Here is a 21549-nt window from a genome sequence, read left to right on the forward strand (position 1 = left end):
TGCTGGAGATCTCGTGCATGTACGTGTGCATGTGTATGTGAGTGAGTGCATGTGTATGCATGAATGTGCAGGTGTATTCATGCATGTGCATGTATGTATGAAAGCATGTGCATATGTGGGCATCCTTGTGGTATGTGCATGTGTATGTGTGCCCATGTGTGCATGCATGTGCAGGTGTATGCATGCATATACATGTATGCATGAGTACATGCACATATGTGTGCATGCATGTGCATATGTGCATGTATGTGTATGTGTGTGTGTGTGTGTGTGTGTGTGTGTGTGTTGATAAGGGCTTAAGCTAGCAAAGCAGCAGTGGAAGGGTTCAGAGGTGGTAGATTCTAGTTGCATCCCAACAGGATTTGCTGAAAGGCTAGATTAGGAATATAGGAAATAGAGGGGCATCAGGATCCAGGTATTCAAGATTTGTCCTGAGTATTCATGAAGATGTAGCTGCCATCCGTCTAGATGAGAGAAAGCTGCAGGATGAGGTTTCTAGGGACGTTAAGGAGCTTAGTTCTGGCAATGTGAACTGTCATGTGGAGGATGCAGGTGACTCTTTGTGAAGTGAATGAATAAGCAGGATCGTCTCCCAGACCTTAACCTCCGGATAGAAATCAGCACTTCCGTCTACTTTTCTACAATGTGAAGCACTTACGAGTGGGACCCTGGAGAATAGACCTTTGTGACCAAGGCTTGAACTCCAGGCCTGGAGCTCTGAGGAGCCTGTGGGCCATGGCCCTGGAACTTGCTCTGCCTTCTGAATCTTTGTGAAGGCAGTGAATGAATGATGCAGCTGACAGGCAAACAAGAATTGTAGCATTCCTTCATTCGCTCACCCCGCCCCCCACCTCCCCATCTACTGGTTACCACCAGCCAAGCCCTACTTCCCACCATGTCTAGAGTCCATTCCTTACCTGGATGCATATGGCGACCTTTTCCTTTTGGTTTCTGTTTCACATGCATCCTTCACACAGATACCACAATGGTTTATTGTTTTTTTAAAGTAAGTATGCCATGCTATTTCTTTTTTTTTTTTAATAAAGAATTTTTTTTAAAGATTTATTTTATTTATATGAGTACACTGAAGCTGTCTTCAGACACCAGAAGAGGGCATCAGATTCCCCTATAGATGGTTGTGAGCCACCATGTGGTTGCTGGGAATTGACCTCATGACCACCGGAAGAGCAGTCAGTGCTCTTAACCGCTGAGCCATCTCTCCAGCCCCACCCATCCTATTTCTATACCTATTTTTTCATTCAAAGCTTTCTTTCCTAATATTTCTTGATTTACTGAGATTATTCTGCACATACCACACCTATCCACTGGCCATACTGAGCTGCTCCTGATCAACTGATTTCCATTTCCAGATATAAACTGAGTGCTTGGCATGCTATGAGTATTGGGTCCTAGGCTGGACAGGGCATGCTCAGTTCTTGCTCCAGGGCAATCACACTTTTTTGGCTTCTATAGCTTTGTTTTTTTTTTTTTTTAACCACTTGCTTTCAATTGGCCACTACCTTCTCCTCCCTCCACTCCATCCACACTTCTCCTGCCTACGAGCTACTTAGACAACACCAACTCACCTCTGAGGACTCAGCTCACCTATCAAATAACATGGTGGAATTTACTAGCTCTATAGGTGAGGCTAACTATAAACACGCTCCAGTGTCTGCTCAGAATATGGGCTATTGTTTTTAAAGCAGGAGGTTACAACTCAAGGGATAGAATTTCTTTCTTGAGTTTTAGAGGGAGAAAGCCTATGTTCTCTGGATTTGCCCCCTGTATTGTTCACATGTAGGACAAGACATGCTAATGGGTTTCAGAGTAACTAAGCACAATTCCACCTAGCTGTACTGACAGTTGGTACTACAGGACTTTGCGATAGAAAACAGAGTTTAATGGTGGCACTCTTGCTGAAACTAGGGAACTTAAAACTGAGTCATAGAGTGTTGTGGATAGCCCTGGGCTTGTATTTTGATGCTAATTCCACTCCTCAGAGGGGCTGCAGATGAGGAGTTGCCTTGTGAAGTTTCTCCCCACCTTAACTTTTCAAATAAAGGCTTGAGCCAATGATTGGGCAGGAGGAGGGGGAGGAGCTGAGAGTCGAGGGGAGGAGCATCAAGAATAAACAGGAGAGGAAGGAGCTACGGGGGAGAAACAGAGAGGCATCTGAGGGAGAGAAGCTCGTGGCCTGGAGAAACCACAAGTTATGTGGGATAATATAGATGGAAATAGAGTAGTGGAGTGTGAGGTCGCCCAATCTAGGCTTCTAGCTTGTTTTGTTAACTGATTGAGTTGAGCTTTCTTTTACCAGGGAATTGAGTTGGAAACAAAGTAGCAACAATAGAGGTTCACAATTTTCACATCTATCAGTGCACTTATATTTGTGAGAATTTGGTGGGAAATTGTAAGGGTGGGGTTAAGCCTGAGGTTGAAGCGTGATGGTAGAACACATGGCTGCCGAGTACAAGGCTCCAGCACCATAGAAACAATAGAGGGCATTTAAAAAGAGAAAGCAATTAAACAACAACAACAACAATATTGAAACCCACACAGAACCAAATCAGTGAATGATCAGCAAAGCAGGCAGTTCACAAATTGTGAAATACGAAAAGCGAATAAACATAGGAAAACTAACTTGACTAGGCACCTGAGACGTGCAAATCAAAACTATATTGAGATTCCACCTGAACCCTGTCAGAATGGCTGCTAGGATGAAAACAAGCAACCAGAAAATGCTAGCATTGCTGTGGCTACGGAGGTGGACAAAATGGAACCCATGCGTCAACGGTTCTCAGCCTTCCAATGCTGCAACCTTTTCCTCCAGGTCATGTTGTGGTGACCCCAATCATCAAATTATTTCATTGCTACTTCATAACAGTAATGTTGCTCTTGTTACGAATCATAACGTAAATATCTGCGATGCGGGATACCTGACAGGTGACCCCCAAAGGGGACGTGATTCATAGGTTGAGAACCATTGCCTTCTAACTATTGCCGGGAACGCAAACTAGTCTAGACTCACTGGGTATCAGCGCGGAGGTTTCTCAAAACACTAAAAATAATCCTATTGCATGATCTGCTATACCACCCCTGGTAACTTATTTGAGGGACTCGAAGTCAGCTTATCACAGAGACACTTGTTCCAAAATATCCGCCATATCACTGTTCGTAACATCCAAGTGTGTCCGACAACAGAGGCATTGACAAACAAATGTGATATCTAATCATATTAGGCAAATGAAGCCAGTCTCAGAAAGACAAATATCACGGCTTTCCCTCTCATTTATGCTTCCTGGATTTTATGTGGTCACATCAAATCATGGATGTTTATTTAAAATGAAAGTAGATGTGAAATTGTTCAGCAGAGCAAAGGAGACAAATGAGAGAGAAGATAGGAACAGAAAAGGGAGAGTAGGGGGGATGGGAAAAGATAGGAGTTAACTCCCCCCACCCCCAGAAACCATCTCCTAATGCTACCGTTGTACAGAAAGGTGGCAGGTGAATTCCTGTATCTATACCTGTCCCCCCTTCCTCCTATGTCCTGAGCTGCAGCTCAGAGCAGGCACACAGCCTCCAACAGAAAATGTAGGATGATTTGGTACTTGAATTAGATGCACCCATCTAATGGGGACGGAATCAGGAAAGTGACACCCTTCCTCGTTTGTCGTTCACATCACGTAAGGAGTGCGCATGAATACCGAGCGCAGATCTGTGGAATGAGTACATGAGCGAGGTCTTACTCACGTGGTTCGCAGGTAGACAGAGAAATCTTGTCTAGCATTTATGTGGTCTCAATCTCTGTTTCTGTCTCCCTTCTCCCACTTTCTTTCTTGTGTTTTTTCACTTGCTTCCAAGCTCAGATGCATACACGTGTATGCATTCAGATGATTTACATATGCTCTTTTGGAGACCAACTGTGTTTATTAAATATTACAGTCCAAAAAAAATCCCGAGTAAATGTCTTGGTCGCTGTCTTTTGGTTTTTACAGCGTGCATGTGTGCGGCATATCTTATTCTGGAGTAGTGAAGATGGACACGATCCTTGTCTTGCCTCTGATATGATTAGGCAGCTCACAACTTGGCTGCCACCGAAGCATTTTGGGGATAGTTCAAATCACTCTGGTTAGGATAAAAGTACAGTCTCCAGATTGGTCATACAGGTGGGTGTTCCAGGATGCTTCTTAGCATGGGTTTGTTCATATAGCTCCATGCACACGTGCCCATAAGCGCCCATCCCAAACACCAAAACAGGGTTAATCCTTCCTTTTTCTATTAAGACTTAAAACTGAAATTGTATCAGTGACTGGTAGTGTCTCTAAACTGTAAACACACTGACTTACAAAGGACACAGCTTAACTGTGGAGATGAGTCAATACAGCCCCTGCTAATGTGCTTAATTTATTTAGAGAGATGCCTTCTCTGTTAGTACTTAAAATGTAGTGACATCTATGCGAGCATGATTATGTATTAATTTGCCACAGCATTTAGATGTATCAATGAGACATTTTGTAAATTAAAATCACATCAACTAAGGGGACTTGTGTTGATTGTGAAGCCTTATTATGTATGATTAGAAGTGTCTTCTAATTATAACAGTTTAATAACTCCTGTGGTTATTCTTTACAACAGAAGCCACACATTTGCTAATATGGGTAAGGATGGTGTATGGTGAACAGACAGGTTGAGAAGTATTGATTCTGAAGCCCTAAATTAGATTCCTATTGATTTGATGAACGAGAGTTTCATTGCGGTGAGTGTTTTCACGGTGTTCAGCTTCTATTGCCAAGTGTCAGCAATTTTTTTCTTTTTTCTTTTTTTGGCTCTGTACAGTAGACAAATGTCAGAGCCGGGGAGATATCCAGACCCCACTGATATCTTTGAATTACTACTGGAGATGGCAAGGCCCTTGCTTACCTCTGGCCCATCTCTGTTCAGAAGGATGAGCTGTAGATTTCTGCACATATTTCACACACCTGCCGAGTCAAAGGTGGGGTGGTCCTGCCTGCTTTCTCTGTAGAGGATAGCTGAGGATGTGTAAGGCCCCAGAGACCCTTATCCCTGATTTACTCATCTGCCCCAGGCCAGTCCTTTGGGCAGGGACATTTGTAGTTGTTGTAGTTGTTGCTGTTTTGAGATAGAGTCTCATGCATCCCAGGTTGGCATCTAACTTACTATATACAGCGAAAGCTGGCCTCGAGCTCCTGATCTTTTTCCCCCATAACTCCCAAGCGCCAGAATTACAGGTATGTGTCACCACATCTGCCTCAAAACCACATTATATCAGAGAATAATATTAGAGGCTCTAGAGTTAGGCTCATTGATTCTTTTATTGAAAATAGATTTGCTGAGCTCCAAGGTACGGGGAAAACTGAGATTAGTCATGGCTTCATAGACTTCCACTCTAATGACTACTTATGTTCAAATCCTAACCATTCTGTCATCTTGGTTAAGATGGTTACTGACAGAGCTCCAGGCTCCTGATACATACCAGATTTATATCTGTTGGAAGAATCAACTGTGGCAATGCACAAAAATCAGATATTAGTCCTGATACTCTAAATATCATTTAGTTTTAATCCTGGGCAGAAAATAAAAAAAATAAAAATAAAATCAGGTACAAGCCATACTTACACCATCAGTTTAAGTGGTTATGAAAGCAATCTATTAGTTGAAATGCTTCCAACGTCACTGCTTTTAGTCAAGTCTGGGTAGCATTTATTTACCATATAGCAATGAGCACCCAACAATAGAAATACCACTGCCTGCCTTCCTCATGTTTTGCTATCTCAGACGATGCATATGAGATGAACAGCAGCCAAGTGCCTTTCCCTTTAAAGCACTGAGAACAAGAAGAGTTGACCTCTTTTTTTTTTTTGAGAGTTATGTACAAACTGTGTGAGACTTGAACGTATTGGAAAATCCCCAAATTCCATACAACATACAATTTTAAATATCAACCCTGTTGTATAGAACTCTCAGATCTGGGATGTTTAACTAACAGAACTTTTCTTTTGTTTGAAGACATTTCACTTTTATTTTGTCATTAGAAGTCCTCAAGGAGAAGTTATGAATCCAGTTTGGGTAAAAGCCTAATTAACTATTGAGCTGTGTGATGTTCCCTAATAATCGAATTAGTTGCATCAAAAAACCATGAGGTGCTTTTAAGTGTTTAAATGAAGGTCTTAAATTAATCACCTGAATTATATGCTCCTTTACCAAAAATGTCCAGAAATTTGTCTAGACCGCATTATCATCGTACCATTCCCGTGAATGATGGTTTGTTTAAATCTCTTAGCTGTTAGGAGTCATCCGAAGGGCAGGCAGAGGAGGCTATGCTGGCTATGAACTGGGGTTAGGGTGGGTACTCTGGCTAATAGTAGAAGAACACAAGAGCTCATAGTGAGAGTCAGAGGATGTGAGTTAAAGCTGCATTGCACAGCCAAGGGAACTCATTAAAAATGGGAGACCTAACAGAATCTCAGGGAGTTTAGAACAAAATCAAGAGAACAGCCTGGAAAGAGTTCTTTTTCTATTTTTTCCCCAAATATGTATTATAATTGATGTGTATTTATTTACACAGTGATGGGTTTCATAAAGTCATTTCATATGAATATATAGTGTATTGTCACTGCATTCATCTTTGGACCCTCCTTGTCATCTGAGGAGTTTAAAATGTCCTTGTCTATGCTGTAGTCGAAGACCCACTAAGTAGGTGTCTCTAGGGGTGGGGGCTGACAGGGGTTGGATTCTGTATAGCCAGGGAGAGAAAACCACTGCCTGGGCCAGTAGTATTCCAGTGTGTTCCTCAGACCAAGGTCCCCTTGGCAGCTTTGGAATTGCAGATTCCCAGTTCCACCCAGACACACCAGGGTAAAACCCAGGTTAATAAACTCTGCATGTGATCCTGCTATGTGCTTAGTAGGAGAATCATTATTTGAGATAAGTCATATCAGACACTCCCACTTAAAAAAAAATCAAGGTGGGAAGAACCACTTCAGGCTGGCAGTCCATTATGATTCCCTTCTGCACTGCAGAAAAGAATTAAAGCACACGGAAGTCACTCCTCACAAGCATCCCTTCAGCGGAGAGGGAGTCTAACCTTCCACTGTTATCTCCGTCACACTTTGTAGGAGGAACCATAGAGCCATGAAATGACAGACTTCTGCATCCCAGCTGGGACTTGTTTGCAGAGGGTAATGCTGGAAGTCACTGAGACCACCAGAAGAGACAGATGCACTGAGGTGATTAGAAAAAGGTTTTCCCCACTGGGGAGGGAGAAATCCCTAACAATAAAAAAGAACAGAAGATGACTGAAAGTAAAATTCATTTTCCTTTGTACTTGAAGAAAACAGTGGCTTTTTGGGGGGCCTGTTTCTGATGTGCTGATAGAATGGAATAGAGGTTCTCGGTAGTTAGTATTCAGTACGAAACAAGAACGGCATAAGAACATATTCTAATGTTGCGTTGGTTTTCTCGAAGCACCATCCAGCCCCCAGAACATTCCCTGGTAGCGCCCACACTCTCCCGTGCTAGGGAATAAACTTGGAACGAGGCAGGCACAGGAGCCTCCCCCCTCCACATGCCGCCCCCCACTCCCGTGCTGAGAGATGTGCTTGTGACTAGCTGGTCTCTGCCGACTCAGGATGGTGTTAGAGGACATTGGTTGGCTTCAGTCAGATGAACTGAAATTTCACAGTGTCTGTAGAAGAGTGGGAAGAGGGCCAGGAGCCACAGCCAAGGAGAAGAGGAGGCTCACTGTGTTACTCTACACGGGTCTACTGTGTCGCCTTCTGGCCAATGGGCAGAAGGAACAAGGCTGAAACCCGTTGAAGGTGAATGGCTGTTTGCGAGCCAAACACGTTATGGGCAGTTTTTAAAACTTAACTTCAATCAATCCCCTCATACTCAAAGACTCTGTACAAATATTGTCCTTATAAACCAATTATCATTTCAATTAAATTCCTACCTGTGATTTATATATACACAACTAAATAAAGATTGTCAACAAAGTCTAAGATAGTTGATTTTGTGGAACAGAAATCTGTCTGTCTGTCTGTCTGTCTGTCTGTCTGTCTTTCTCTCCCTCTGGCTACCTTCAGTTCAGAAAACAAATACCCTATGAGATTATTATTTTAAGCACAAATTGCATTTAACAGACAGTATTCACGTAAAGCCTCTGGGTTGTAAGTTAGCGACTAATTCCATCTGACTCAAGGCTGTGAAATGCGTTTCTATGAATTATTGTATGCCGAGACCCATTGCCAATACTTGAGCAGACATCAGCGGGCTCAGGGGGAAATGAGATAGATCTCCACGCACGGTGTACCTATTATTAAAGAAAGGTGCTCGGGTGACCCAGCCTTACTCTAACTACAGAGCCAGCTTCTCTGGGTTTACAAAGATGAGATTCTGAGGAGGAAAATGAGAAGCAGAGAGTCACTTGCAGACACATAACTAGCAATTTGAGGCCGCTGCTGGGATCATTTGGTCTTTATGTTTCCTCTTTTTCTAGCCTCTGAGCGTCCCCAGAGACCATGTGTTATTCTTTCCCGTCCAGTGGCTGCTATGTTCAACGACGGCCCTCTGTTCCACTCTACCCTTTTGCTTTCCACGCTAGGAACACATTTTTGTTAGATCTATTTACTCCCTCGTGTAAGCTCCATCATTTCTTTCTTTATTCTTCACTATATTGTTCTCTAATGATGTCATTCATTTTGTTGTTGGTAATATTTTCATGCGTTCTACTCTGGATCTTATATTCTTCGGTGACACCCCTGTTCACTCTAGAATACTGCCGAGCGCCTCTCTGCCTCTTTTATTTACACAGCACAGAAGGGTTGTGAGTCTTGCCAATGACAGGCTGCTCTGGCTGCTCTGGCACCTGGTACACAGCAGACCCTCAATCAATATCTGTTTAATATGAATATGAATAATATCCACCCAAATGAACGAAAATGAGTGAGCCCAGTGACTTTGGTATATTCTTAGACAAAATGATAAAATAATAATGTTCACCCCTTTTATTGTATACAGCTTAATTCTTCTTTAGTTGCCTTAAAGGAGAAAGAAAGAACTAAAGATTTCTTTTTTAGTCGCTTTAAAGAAGGACATACACTATGTAGATGAAAGAAGTTCCCTGATTTTGACGTCTCATGCTCTAACGCTTGATTGGCTCCTGGGTAGGTCATGCTCAGCATATCATGGAGTGGCTGGTAACAGAATCCTTCTAATTGCAACTCACAATCGTTTGTTCTCTCCTTTCTACCTTGAAAGGCTGCTTATTAAAAATGGTGCCTTGTGGACAGTGTGACAAATGTCCATCAGCCTTTCTTTAAGAAAGCCCTGAAAAACTGGGGCTTCAATAAGGGAGATTAGGTCTGAAACCCCACCTATGCCTCTGTCTGTCTAGATGAAACTGGCAAAGACAAAAGTTTCTCTAAACCTCAGCTCCATATTAGAAACCAAGGATGATAGTAATGAGTGTATCAATGGTAGAGTCTGAATTCAAGCCAAAGTTCCTGCTCTGAAGCTCAGGATCACAATAACTATTCTCCTTCCACGATTGGATGAGATAATCAGTACAACACAGCTTGACATGGAGAAAATATTGTTCAAGCAGCATGGAAAACATGTATGTAAAACACCACCACCACCACCGCTACCAGCAACAACAATAACAACAACAACAAGAAGGGCCCCTTGTCCCTTCTCTAGTCCTTGAAACCTCAGGTGTGACATGCTCCTATGTGTGGATTTTACTGTCAATGTTTTTTCCATGATTTTTTATGTGCTTGAGTGTATGTATATATGTATGTATGTATGTATGTATGTATGTATGTATGTATGTATGTATATATGCATGCATATATTCTTTTCCTTCACATTTATGGGGATTGCTTACACCTGGGAAGAACTACTGAACAGCTCATGTCAGAAGTCGAAGTCCAGATCAAATGTAGAAGGTCAGCCTCACTGAGCCAAGAGTGACATTTGTACCCGTGATGTTTTCAGCAGCAGCAAGCTCCTGTGGTGGATTTCCAGACAGAACTGAGACAGGCATTCTTAGCTGACACACCAAGAGGTGGTTAAAGCAGTATTGGAACACCAACATGGTAAATATCTAGGAAAACAGGACCCATCCACTGTGAAACTTTAGTCAAGCTTACATTGTGTGAATAACCTGCCTTAAACCTTTGTTTATAGCCCTCCCCCAAGTTGAGATTTTCCTATTTTGAATGGCTATGGTGGGACAGCAGTCATGACCTTGGGAAACAGTAGCAAGATGCTGCAGCCCATTGTCTGCAGAATGAGATGTATCCTGCAAGATGGAAGAATCTTTACTGGCACCTTTAAGGCTTTTGACAAGCCTATGTATTCGATCCTCTGTGATTGTGATGAGTACAGGAAGATCAAGACAAAAAAAAAATTGTAAAAAAACCAGCTAGAATGTGAATTAAAAAGGATTTGGGGTCTGGTCTTGTGATGGGGGGAGAACCTGGTTTCTGTGACTGTGGAGAGCTCACCTCCTAAAGATACTGGCATCACTCATGGGCCACTTGCTGGGGCCGCAGGTGGCCCTGGGGCTGGAAGGGCAGCTGGCAGAGGAGTACCAGCTGGTGTACCTGTTCCCCCAAGCTCCTGCTTGATTAGCAGGCCCTGTCGGAGGAGTTGGAGGCCCATCCCAGCAGAGCGTGATTCTACGGGGAGGAGGTACTGCCACTGCTAGCATTGCCAGAGCCCCAACTCAGTTCTCACCAGGACCTAGAACTCCACCTCCACTTATAGGCAGAACAACCCCACCTCCAGGCTCCTCCATTTGGTATGAGGGCACCCATGGGCCCACCAATTGGCCTTGCCCTGCTGGACACCTATAGGCATACCCTCTCCAGAAATGAGCTGTCCTCCACCAGGAATAAAAGGCCCACCTCTACCAGTAAAACATCCATCAAGACCCTAAGATACAGTTGATAAATATCAGCTTTTCTTTGTCCCTGCAATGCATCTTGTGAAATTGTATAACCTAAAATTCTCTTTGTTTTCCTAAGGAATGTTCAAATTCAAAATTGTCATTGTGATTGCAAAAATTAATGCTACAAATTGGAGAGAGAGAAGATACAAACAGCTGTGAAGATGGAATACGGGTTCCAGAGAGTTGGGGTGAGCTGGTGACATGGGCTGGGCATGGACTGGGACTACCTGACATTCAGACAGAGGGCAGTGTGGGTCTTCAGCTCCTGGAGGGGGCTGCGCAGGCAGCTTCCAGTGGACATTCAAGGTTCTCAGTCTACTGCTACCCAGTGGGAGTTTTGTTTGTGTTAAGCCTGGAACAGAAGACTGGAAAATCTTCATGGACCGTGGCAGTCATGGTGCTGTCCATTTTCATAGAGTAATTTTAGTGGTTCAGTGTAGAGCCTAGCTCTTTCTGGCAATTTCACTGTCAGTATGAATACATCTGTAGAAGAGGTATTATTAGCTGGTTCACTGTATTGCTCCATGAAAAGGGATAAAGACAGGAGTTAAGTTGGATTATACTGGAATGATGATCTTATTTTTTGCTTTCAACTTAGACTTTCACGGTTTAAGATGAATTTATTTATCGATCTGGAGAAAGAATGATCTGTGTTCCTTAGAGTCATATAAGAGAGAATTCCATTCCATACAACATCTCATGTGATGTGCAGTCAACAAGGTTGACTGAGTCATGGTCTTCATTCATCAGATAAGGATACAGGCTCAGAGTCAACTCCAAGGTGAGAACATTGTCCAAGTTGGTGAGAGATGTCAAGTTGGCCTGAGACACAAGTCTGTGGCTTCTGGTTCTACATTCTAGCCTATGCTAACTATGCTACACTTTCATGTAAGAGGAAAGTGTTTTGAAAATGGCATTCTGGCTCCCTGAAGGTGATGAAGACAAGGACCAAAGACAATGATACTATAAATGGGAATCTAGCCTTGCCAATGAATGTCTCTAATCTCACAGAGGAGGAAGGAACAGGAACATCGAATGGGTACCTCATCCAATATAAGTGTTGCTCGATATGACTGGGTCCTGGCATGCAGCATCAACTCCATTTGTAACACAATCAGGTGATATCTGGTGATTCCATGTCCTTTTTAACATATGTCAAGATCAAGGATAGCTGTTGCATGTGCCACACCATGGTAGCAAAATTACAGAACTTGGGATTTCTTGTTTTAGCTTAGAAAGGAAATGCGTGGTCGTACAAGTTGGAAACAGACCTCCACATTTCTTGACACCTATTCTTTTCGGTTGATAACATGAATGTCAGTGAGGCATTTAAAACTTATATCTGGCAAAAGTGAGTGAAACAACTTTTACTGGTTATTGAATATTTACCAGCTGTCCACATGCTTTTTCAAACCTCTTTAACTCTTTGAGAAAACTCTTTTATATCCGTCTCACTTTCCCCCCCTTTGAAGCTGCCACAACAGAAGACAGGAGCTAGCTGACAGGGGATATGTAGGAAATCCATAGTTACATTTGAAAATATTTCCACTTGCATCTTTCTCAAAGAAATTCATGATAAACCAGTACTACCTTGTTGGTATAAGAGAGTCTTTGTAAATTATGTTGACTGGTGCTTTTATTTGAAGAAAGTACACTTCAATCCTGGGGCTTTTTCCAACAAAGCTTTGCAGATTATCTTGTTATGTAGCCTAATCTGGCTTGAGCTTCCTTATATAGTCCAGGCTGGCCTTGATTTTGTGATTCTCCCATGTCAGCCTTCTAAGGGCTGGGCTTGTAGGACTTGCCATCACATATGGCTTGATTTAGGAAACTGAAAGAATTCATCTCAGGCCTCAGAGTCAGCAACAGAATGACGACAAGTATCCATGCCTCTGAAATGCTACCTCAGGACTATTTCTGTCTAGTAGGTGCTGTAGTGGGCATTAGGAAAATGGGCACTAGGACCACTCTATCTACCTTCCCATTCTGTCTGTATGACTGAGATGAAATTACCTCACTTCTCTAGAACTTGATTTTGTCAGATGTTAAATGAAGATAATAGTATGTGATAAGGTTGCCTAAATAAGTTGATAGTTGAAAAGGGCTCAGCGCCATGATTATCCCATAATAAACACTGGATGAGTAGGTATTGGATGACTTGTTCCCGCAATGCCTTTTGCATCCCAAGTCCAACATAGGAACTTCCAGAGCAAGGAATTGAAGAATTACTATAAATAACATAGAAAGGTAACCTTTAAGAGAGCTGTGAAGCCCATATCTTTTTAGAGATAATATGAAGCAGAACATAGCTCAAATTAAATCCCACAGAGACTCAATAAACTATGGGGTGTGGCTAGAGGAGACCAGCTAGAGGAAAAACCACAGTCACTCTATAGGATTAATTGAAGGGAACATTCAACTCCAAACCAGGACAATTTATCCTCCCGCCTTCCTGTCTCATACTCACCAAACACTTTCAGAATCACTATGTGTGCTCTACTCTGCTATAAAGGTATGGAAGAGACATTGATATATATTAGTGTTATACCTTTAACAAATAAATTTATTATTATTATTATTATTATTGAAAGTAGTGTCTTGGTTCTGAGGAGGTGGTACTTGAACAGAGATCCAAGAAAGATGAAGGAATCTGCCCTGTGATTACCTAGAGAAATAATATTCCAGGCAGAGACAGACACTGACCTGTATTGGGAGAGAAGTGATTTGAAGGCTATGACAACGTCTAGCGTGGATGGAGTGGCAGGCAGGGACTGGTCACATGACACTCACTCATAAGGTGAGATTTGGATCCAACAGAAGGAAGCCTCATGAGTCCAAAGTCACATGCAGTTGAGGTTATGCTGGGCCATCTACCTTGACAACGGTCTTGACAACTATATCTCAGTAGGGGTTAATGAAGGACTGCGTTAGAAGAATGTGGGTTTCTGAAGCTAATAGAAAAGAAACTGGGGAAGACCCTTGAGGACATCGGTACAGGGAGAAAGTTTCTGAACAGAACACCAATAGTGTATGCTCTAAGAGCAAGAATTGACAAATGGGACCTCATAAGGTTACAGAGTTTCTGTAAGGCAAAGGACACCATCAAGAGGACAGATCGGCAACCAACAAATTGGGAAAAGATCTTCACCAATCCTTCATCAGATAGAGGGCTAATATCCAATATATATAAAGAACTCAAGAAGTTAGACTCCAGAAAACTGAACAACCCTATTAAAAAATGGGGTACAGAGTTAAACAAAGAATTCTCACCTGAAGAATTTCGGATGGCGGAGAAGCATCTTAAAAAATGCTCAACTTCATTAGTCATTAGGGAAATGCAAATCAAAACAACCCTAAGATTTCATCTTACACCAGTCAGAATGGCTAAGATTAAAAATTCAGGAGACAGCAGGTATTGGAGAGGGTGTGGAGAAAGAGGAACACTCCTCCACTGCTGGTGGGGTTGCAAATTGGTACAACCACTCTGGAAAGCAGTCTGGCGGTTCCTCCGAAAACTGGGCACCTCACTTCCAGAAGATCCTGCTATACCACTCCTGGGCATATACCCAGAGGATTTCCCACCATGTAATAAGGATACATGCTCTACTATGTTCATAGCAGCCCTATTTATAATTGCCAGATGCTGGAAAGAACCCAGGTATCCCTCAACAGAAGAGTGGATGCAAAAAATGTGGTATATCTACACAATGGAGTACTATTCAGCCATTAGAAACAATGAATTCATGAAATTCTTAGGCAAATGGATGGAGCTAGAGAACATCATACTAAGTGAGGTAACCCAGACTCAAAAGGTGAATCATGGTATGCACTCACTAATAAGTGGTTATTAACCTAGAAAACTGGAATACCCAAAACATAATCCACACATCAAATGAGATACAAGAAGAAAGCAGGAGTGGTCCCTGGTTCTGGAAAGACTCAGTGAAACAGTATTTGGCAAAACCAGAACGGGGAACTGGGAAGGGGTGGGAGGGAGGACAGGGGAAGAGAAGGGGGCTTACGGGACTTTCGGGGAGTGGGGGGGGCTAGAAAAGGGGAAATCATTTGAAATGTAAATAAATTATATCGAATAAAAAAAATTAAAAAAAAAAAGAAGAATGTGGGTTAGTCAACGCTTGTATTCTTAAGGTGAAAAATCACTGTGACTCTGAAAATAAGGAGAAAATATACTTGATATGCTTCATGTGCCTGGATTTATATCATGTTAATAACATGGTTAAACATAGTGTGGGTCAGTATTTAATTCAAGCCGTGGAGTTTATTTCTAAAGCAAAAGTCTAAAAGCCTAGCAGTGGGAGTAAGTAGGGACTTAGACAGGAATCATTAGATAGCTACTGCCCAGAGGCATAGTTGGTGGGACTGGGACTGGAAAATCACACCTAGATTCTGTAGGTCCTGGGGAAATCTCATGGTTTTGTTTTGTTTTGTTTTTTTTTCCCATCTGGCTTTAGAAGAAGGCGCTTAGGCTAGATCTTCTAGAAGTGAAAGATAATTGAGTCAGGTAAAGCATAGGAAGAAGTTCAACAGCCTGGGACTCCACTTGATGTGGGCTATGCACACACCCCTCTTCTAATAATGCATTCAGCGGCCTGATACTCTTACCTTACTAAGTGGACACACACACACACACACACACACACACACCTCCAAATAATTCACCTAACAACTGGTTGGAAACTTAAGCCCCATCTGTGTCAAGGTTCACATATATCCACTTTAACCAATAGAAATAAGTGACGTCCCATAGCCACCTCCTGATAGTGATCCATTTATAGTCAAACATGTCAGGAATGCATCTTGAAATGAAGAAATATGGACTGATCAGGCCCCAAACCACTTTGACGACATGTGCAGTATCACAAACTGTCCTGAATGTACTTTTAGGGTCAACCCTGTTTACCGTCTTACGTCTTATGCGTAATTGGATATGCATATGATTAAAATCAGGTGCATTATGGTGAGGGGCATATACAGTAGAAAAGAGGTTATGTTAGTTGAAGACCACAGGTCAAAATTGAGAACCACCCTCATTATACTGATGTTTTTAGCAACCAAAGACTTTTTGAGCCACATTAAGGAAAACCTCATGCAACAATTGAGACCCTTGAGTACCGTCACTCAAGTGGCCTGCTGTCTCTCTCAACAGCATGACAGACAGTTCCTGATTTGTATTATGGCTTCACATTTGAATTGTTTCCTTGTTGGTTTGCAAATCTGTATCTAGTCATTATTTTACTTCCTTGACCAAGAAATCAAGAACCTAGAAACAAGGGGCTCAGACTTCCACCACCAGTAACCAAATCACAGAAAGGTACCAGGTATTCTAAGTCAAAGGAGGATTATGTGTAAGGCAGAAAAACAACAACAACAACAACAAAAAACCAAAAACTTTGTAGGTGTTTTCTACTCAAAAAGTTACTCAGCAGACACACCCACCAATCTGTATCCATTGGAAGAAGATAGACTTCTCTGACAGGCTTAGGTAAAACAAACAAACAAACAAACAAACAAAAACAAAAAACAAAAATGCAGGCCAGGAGACACACATGACAGACCAGAACACCATGAAATCTCACTAATCAAAAATGCGCACAACTCAGAAAAACAGTTGCCGTTAGAATGGGAATGGAATAAGTTTCGAGAGGTCCCAATCACAGGTCTGGAGTTAAACACAGCAAAGCACAAGTTGATCAACTTTTCAATCAGAAAATACTTGCTTATATATAGTTAGAGAGTATCACATTTCTTTTCCTTCTCTTTTCTCCATTTCTCTTTCTGAATTAATGACAAGATCTGTTAAATTATGGTCATGTCAGGGATTTCTGGGAGATGAATTACAAATGCTGCAGATAGAAAATATTGACATTTCTCAAGCAATCAATGAAAATGCAGTAGCCTGTACGGCATGTTTCACTGCTGATAATACAATGGAGCTGACACAAGCAAAAGATACAAGAAAGCAAATTGTTGGCTATTCTCCATCTATATGCACTGATAGACAATAAGATTCTAGTGGAAGAAGAGATCGGGTACGAATGAGTTTAGTTGTAAAACATTTCAAAATTCTAGCATACCACCAAATTGTCAGTATATGTTTAGTATCTTAGATCTAAATTTTCAAATTGCCTTTATCAGAAACAAAAAAAAAATCTTGCTCAATCTTTGGAGAAATTTGCATTTCTATGCAAAGATGGAACACAATATCCTTGGCTGAGTTATGAAAGTTAGCAACATTTTGTGGTATGTGATTAGCACATCCCGAAAGCAACAATTCTGGAAAGTTTAAATTTAGCCAGGAAGAAACGAAGGCATCTATCTATTCGTGTGTAGGCATGGGAATGTAAGATTCGCTATGGTGCTTAAATGCCACACGTTATCATGGAAATCCTAAGAGGCAGGATCATTGGATTCTGACTTCACATTTCCGAAACCAAATATTAAAAAAGTACAGTGGTCTGTAGTTAGCAAAACAACCAAATCTGATCAAATAAAATGGTTGTTAGGGAAAGAGAACTTTTCTTTTCTTTAAGGATTAGTAGGATACAATTTGTACCTGATGTTCTAGGCCAGTGGAGATTAGAGAATCCAAATGCAGAAAGTTTTCGTGCCAGCCTTAAGCTTTGAATTTTCAAAATGAAATTTAAATATTGAGCATAAAATTTGTTCTCTGTATTAGTAGCCAGTAGGCCTTGTTGATAGTTTAGGAAAGAACTTCCTAGGTGGTCATCAGGCTTAGTGTACCTTCCTAATGCTGGGACCCTTCAATACAGTTCCTCATGCAGTGGCCACCAACCATAATTTATTTATTAACTATAATTTTCCACTGTTATGAATTGTAATGAAAAATATGTGTTTTCCTATGACCATAGGTGCCTGTGAAAGGGTCATTTCACCTATAAGGGGGGGGGGGGGTCACAGCCTATAGTTTAAGATACAGAGTGACTTAGATTCAGTAATATTTAAGTTGTAATTGAGAAGGATATCAGTTAGGCTATACTATGGAGTGTGAGAGAGCTATGGGACTCCTACAAAGAGCTTAATGCCCATGCCCTGAAAAGTACAGCCAATTTCATCTAATTCACACATATCTCACATTTAAAGTAGGTTTTTCTCCATTGCAATGAGCTGGGCATTCCTTTAAATTGCTTTAATTCAATGTCGTTCGTTTTCTGTGTTGAGGCTCAAACACACTGACTTGTTGTGCTAGGTATGTGCTCTATGAAGCTAGATCCTGAACCCCCACATCTGTCCTTTAATTTGTATCAATGTAGTTATTTATAAGCTGAGTTGACATCTATTATTTTGTTATTTGTTTTTTTTTTTTTTTTTTTTACTGTTTCCTTGCCTTCTTTTGTTCTAGATTAAGTATTGGTCTTAATATGCCATTTCGTTTGCACTATTGACTTATTAACTACACTTTTTCTTTGCTGTCCCAAGGTTTACATATGAGCTTTTAGCTTATCAGCATCTGAAACAGCTTGGCACATAAGTGCAATGTACTATTCCTAGGACAGACAGACTTCTGTTTACCTGTCTCTCTTGCTACTGTTAACATTCATTTTGCTTCTTTGTCTGATTTCAAAAACAAAAGAAAATGACCATATGATAGCTAGGTTTTTTTTCTTAACAGTCAATAGCTTTTAAGGTAACTTTTTAAGATGATAAAAAGTATTTTATTTTACTTATCCACATATTTGCCATTACTGAGACTTCTCTATGTGGATTTAAATGTCTACCTAGCATTATTTTCTTTCTTACAATATGGAGCTGCTACAGTCAGTTATCTTGACCTTTTCTTGCAGTTGTATAAAAAGAACAGTTTGCCTGGTTTTGTTTTTGAAGGATATTTTTGTGAAACATTGGACCTAGATGGAAAGGGTTTTGTTGTTTTGTTTTGTCTGTGTTTTTGAACATAACGGATTTTAGAGATTTTGCTTGTTTCCTCTGGTTTTCACAGCTAACATCCAGAAGCATGCAGGGTTTCTCACTTTGCTTCTTGTTGTTTTTCTTCTCTGGATGTTTCTTGAGGCTCTTTTTGGTGTTGTGATTTCACTATGCTGTGCTTGCTGTTAGTGTACTCCCCCCTCCTCTCTCTCTCTCTCTCTCTCTCTCTCTCTCTCTCTCTCTCTCTCTGTGTGTGTGTGTGTGGGTGTGTGTGTGTGTGTTTATCCCCTTAGGGCTTGTTGTGTTTCTTGGATCCGTGTACTTACAATTCCAATATTTAATTTAGAAAATCTGGTGGCCATTATGTCTTTAAACTCAACCCGTATATGTTTGACATAGGAGCTATGCTCATTAATATATATATCAAGTTGATATTATTCTATAGGTTGCTGCAGTGCTATTATGTTTCTTCATTCTTCTTTCATCTTTGCTTCATTTTGGATGGTTCTACTGCTCTTCTTTCAAGTTCTCAAACGTCTTTCCAAACTAGAGTAGAACTAAAATGTGTCTACAAATCACAAATCAGTGTGGTTAGTGTAAGAGCCTTCTAACACTGTACTATACAGGTAGTATAGTCTTGCTAGATATAGTCCATCCTCCTATATGACCCTGGACTCTGAGGGGCTCTCACTCAATGGCCTAGGTAACTGTAGGAGTTTTTTCACAATGACCATCTAGAAATCCAGTGCTTTCCCATCCTGTTGTCTGTTCTGAGAATGTTTCTTATTACTAGTGCCTGGCTCTTTATTTGGATCATAAAGTTGCACAATCAAGTTCCCAGCATGCACCGTGCAGATCTTGTGTGCTGGGATTCCTGTTTGTTGCTGATTTGTTTTCTATACATCTTTACTTTCTATATCTTTGCCCCAGGCTTTTATCTCTGGTCTGACCAGACTCTTCTTCAGTTCAGCAAGAACCTTATTTCAAGCTCTTTCAGGTAATCCTTGCTTCAACAGCCCATCCAGGCAGAAAGTTAGAAGCAACCATAGAACTCACTACTATACTTTAAGTTCGAAGCCAGGATGGGCTTCATGAGGTCCTGGCCTCAAAACAAAGCACACATGAAAAAGGAAACCAGTTTAATCGACTAAGATGTTGAACTGAGCACAAATGATGGGATATCTGATACAAAATGGTAATTATTCACCATTTAATTCAATATCAGACCTGGCTTCAGATAGATGCCTTATGTTATATTATTTTTTTTCTTCTGATTCTTGATAGGTAAGGTTTTGAGATAATTGTAAGAAAAGAAAGCAGGGTGTTTCAAGGGTCTAGCTACTTATACAACTGGAATGTGATGTCAAACATGATTATTAAATATTTATTTGGTACAAAAGAATATTCACAAAATATATGTAAAATTTAGAGTACTACTCTTAAAATTTTAATGTGCAAACAAACCACCTGGGATCTTGTTAAAATTGTAGATTCTGACTCAGATGAGGCAGATGGGCAATATAACCTGTTTCCCATATTTCCAACAGAATCTCATATTCCTGCTTTGCAGATCTAGCCTTTGAGTTTCAAGAATAAAGGCAGAGTTAATGCAACCACCACCTGTGGATATCCACAGACTATCACTATCTCTGATGGGTCCTGTGTACCCTTCCTGATCCCGCCCCTTCCCTTCCTGATCCCGCCCCTTCCCTTCCTGATCCCGCCCCTTCCCTTCCTGATCCCGCCCCTTCCCTTCCTGATCCCACCCCTTCCCTTCCTCTTATGTCTCTTATGTTTCCACTATCATGTTGCTTTCATTAACCATTTTACTGCTCATGGTTATCTCCCCAAGTTATTTAGTTTACATGTTATAGACTTTAAGAACTAATGGAATCACTTGAATATAAGTATACATTTATTTATTTAGCTAGTACTGAGGTTTGTTCATATTCTTTTTTCCAATTTTTATTCATATTCTTATGTGTAACCTTAGTTTGATCATTTTCATGATCATTTTCATTGCTATGTGGGATTCTTCTCTATGAATGTACACACACACACACACAGAGAGAGAGAGAGAGAGAAAGAGAGAGAGAGAGAGAGAGAGAGAGAGAGAGAGAGAGAGAGAGAGACACCTGTTTTCTAGTTGATAAGCTTTGAAGTTTCAATTTTATATGGTCAGGAAAATTCTTGTTCAAATTCCTGATACAGATATTGAGACCTAATCATACTATACATATAGATGCTGAATCACCCACTGTTCCTTGGATATATACATTTTCTACTTTAGTGCTGGTTTTGATGCAAAACTATTTACACAGTGGCTGACTGCTTTCTACTGCCACCAACTGTGCAGATCTGTTTGTTCTCATCTGTGGTGTTTTATATTTCTGCAAAAGAAATGGTTACATTCTAAGTGGCTTAAATCTGCAAGTGCTTTGTATGTTGTGGTTCTGTAGATCAGATATCCAAGTGGGCTTGTCTGCGTTCTTATCTTGGGGTCCACCAGTCCAATGTTGACTGTCACTTTGTCTGAAGGCTCTGTAGGAGAGTCTGCTTCTAAACCAATCAGATTGTTGGCAAAACCTGGTAATTCTCAGTTACCTGACCACTCATTTTCTTGTGACCTGTTAGTTAGCTAGCGCCTACTCTAAAAATCAGCAGACACA

At 41.0% G+C, this 21549-nt stretch overlaps 1 protein-coding gene and 1 pseudogene across 18 annotated transcripts in view; one reads left to right on the forward strand and one right to left on the reverse strand.

The window, feature by feature from the left end:
• The window catches only part of Anks1b (ankyrin repeat and sterile alpha motif domain containing 1B), a 1102934-nt gene that overhangs the window by 212804 nt on the left and 868581 nt on the right, over window positions 1-21549 (reverse strand). The gene's annotated exons all lie outside the window — the stretch shown is intronic.
• On the forward strand, window positions 10265-10963 carry LOC127671009 (small nuclear ribonucleoprotein-associated protein N-like; annotated as a pseudogene).

Source organism: Apodemus sylvaticus, chromosome 20 (assembly GCF_947179515.1).
Source record: "Apodemus sylvaticus chromosome 20, mApoSyl1.1, whole genome shotgun sequence".
In the NCBI taxonomy this organism is placed as follows: Eukaryota; Metazoa; Chordata; class Mammalia; order Rodentia; family Muridae; genus Apodemus; species Apodemus sylvaticus.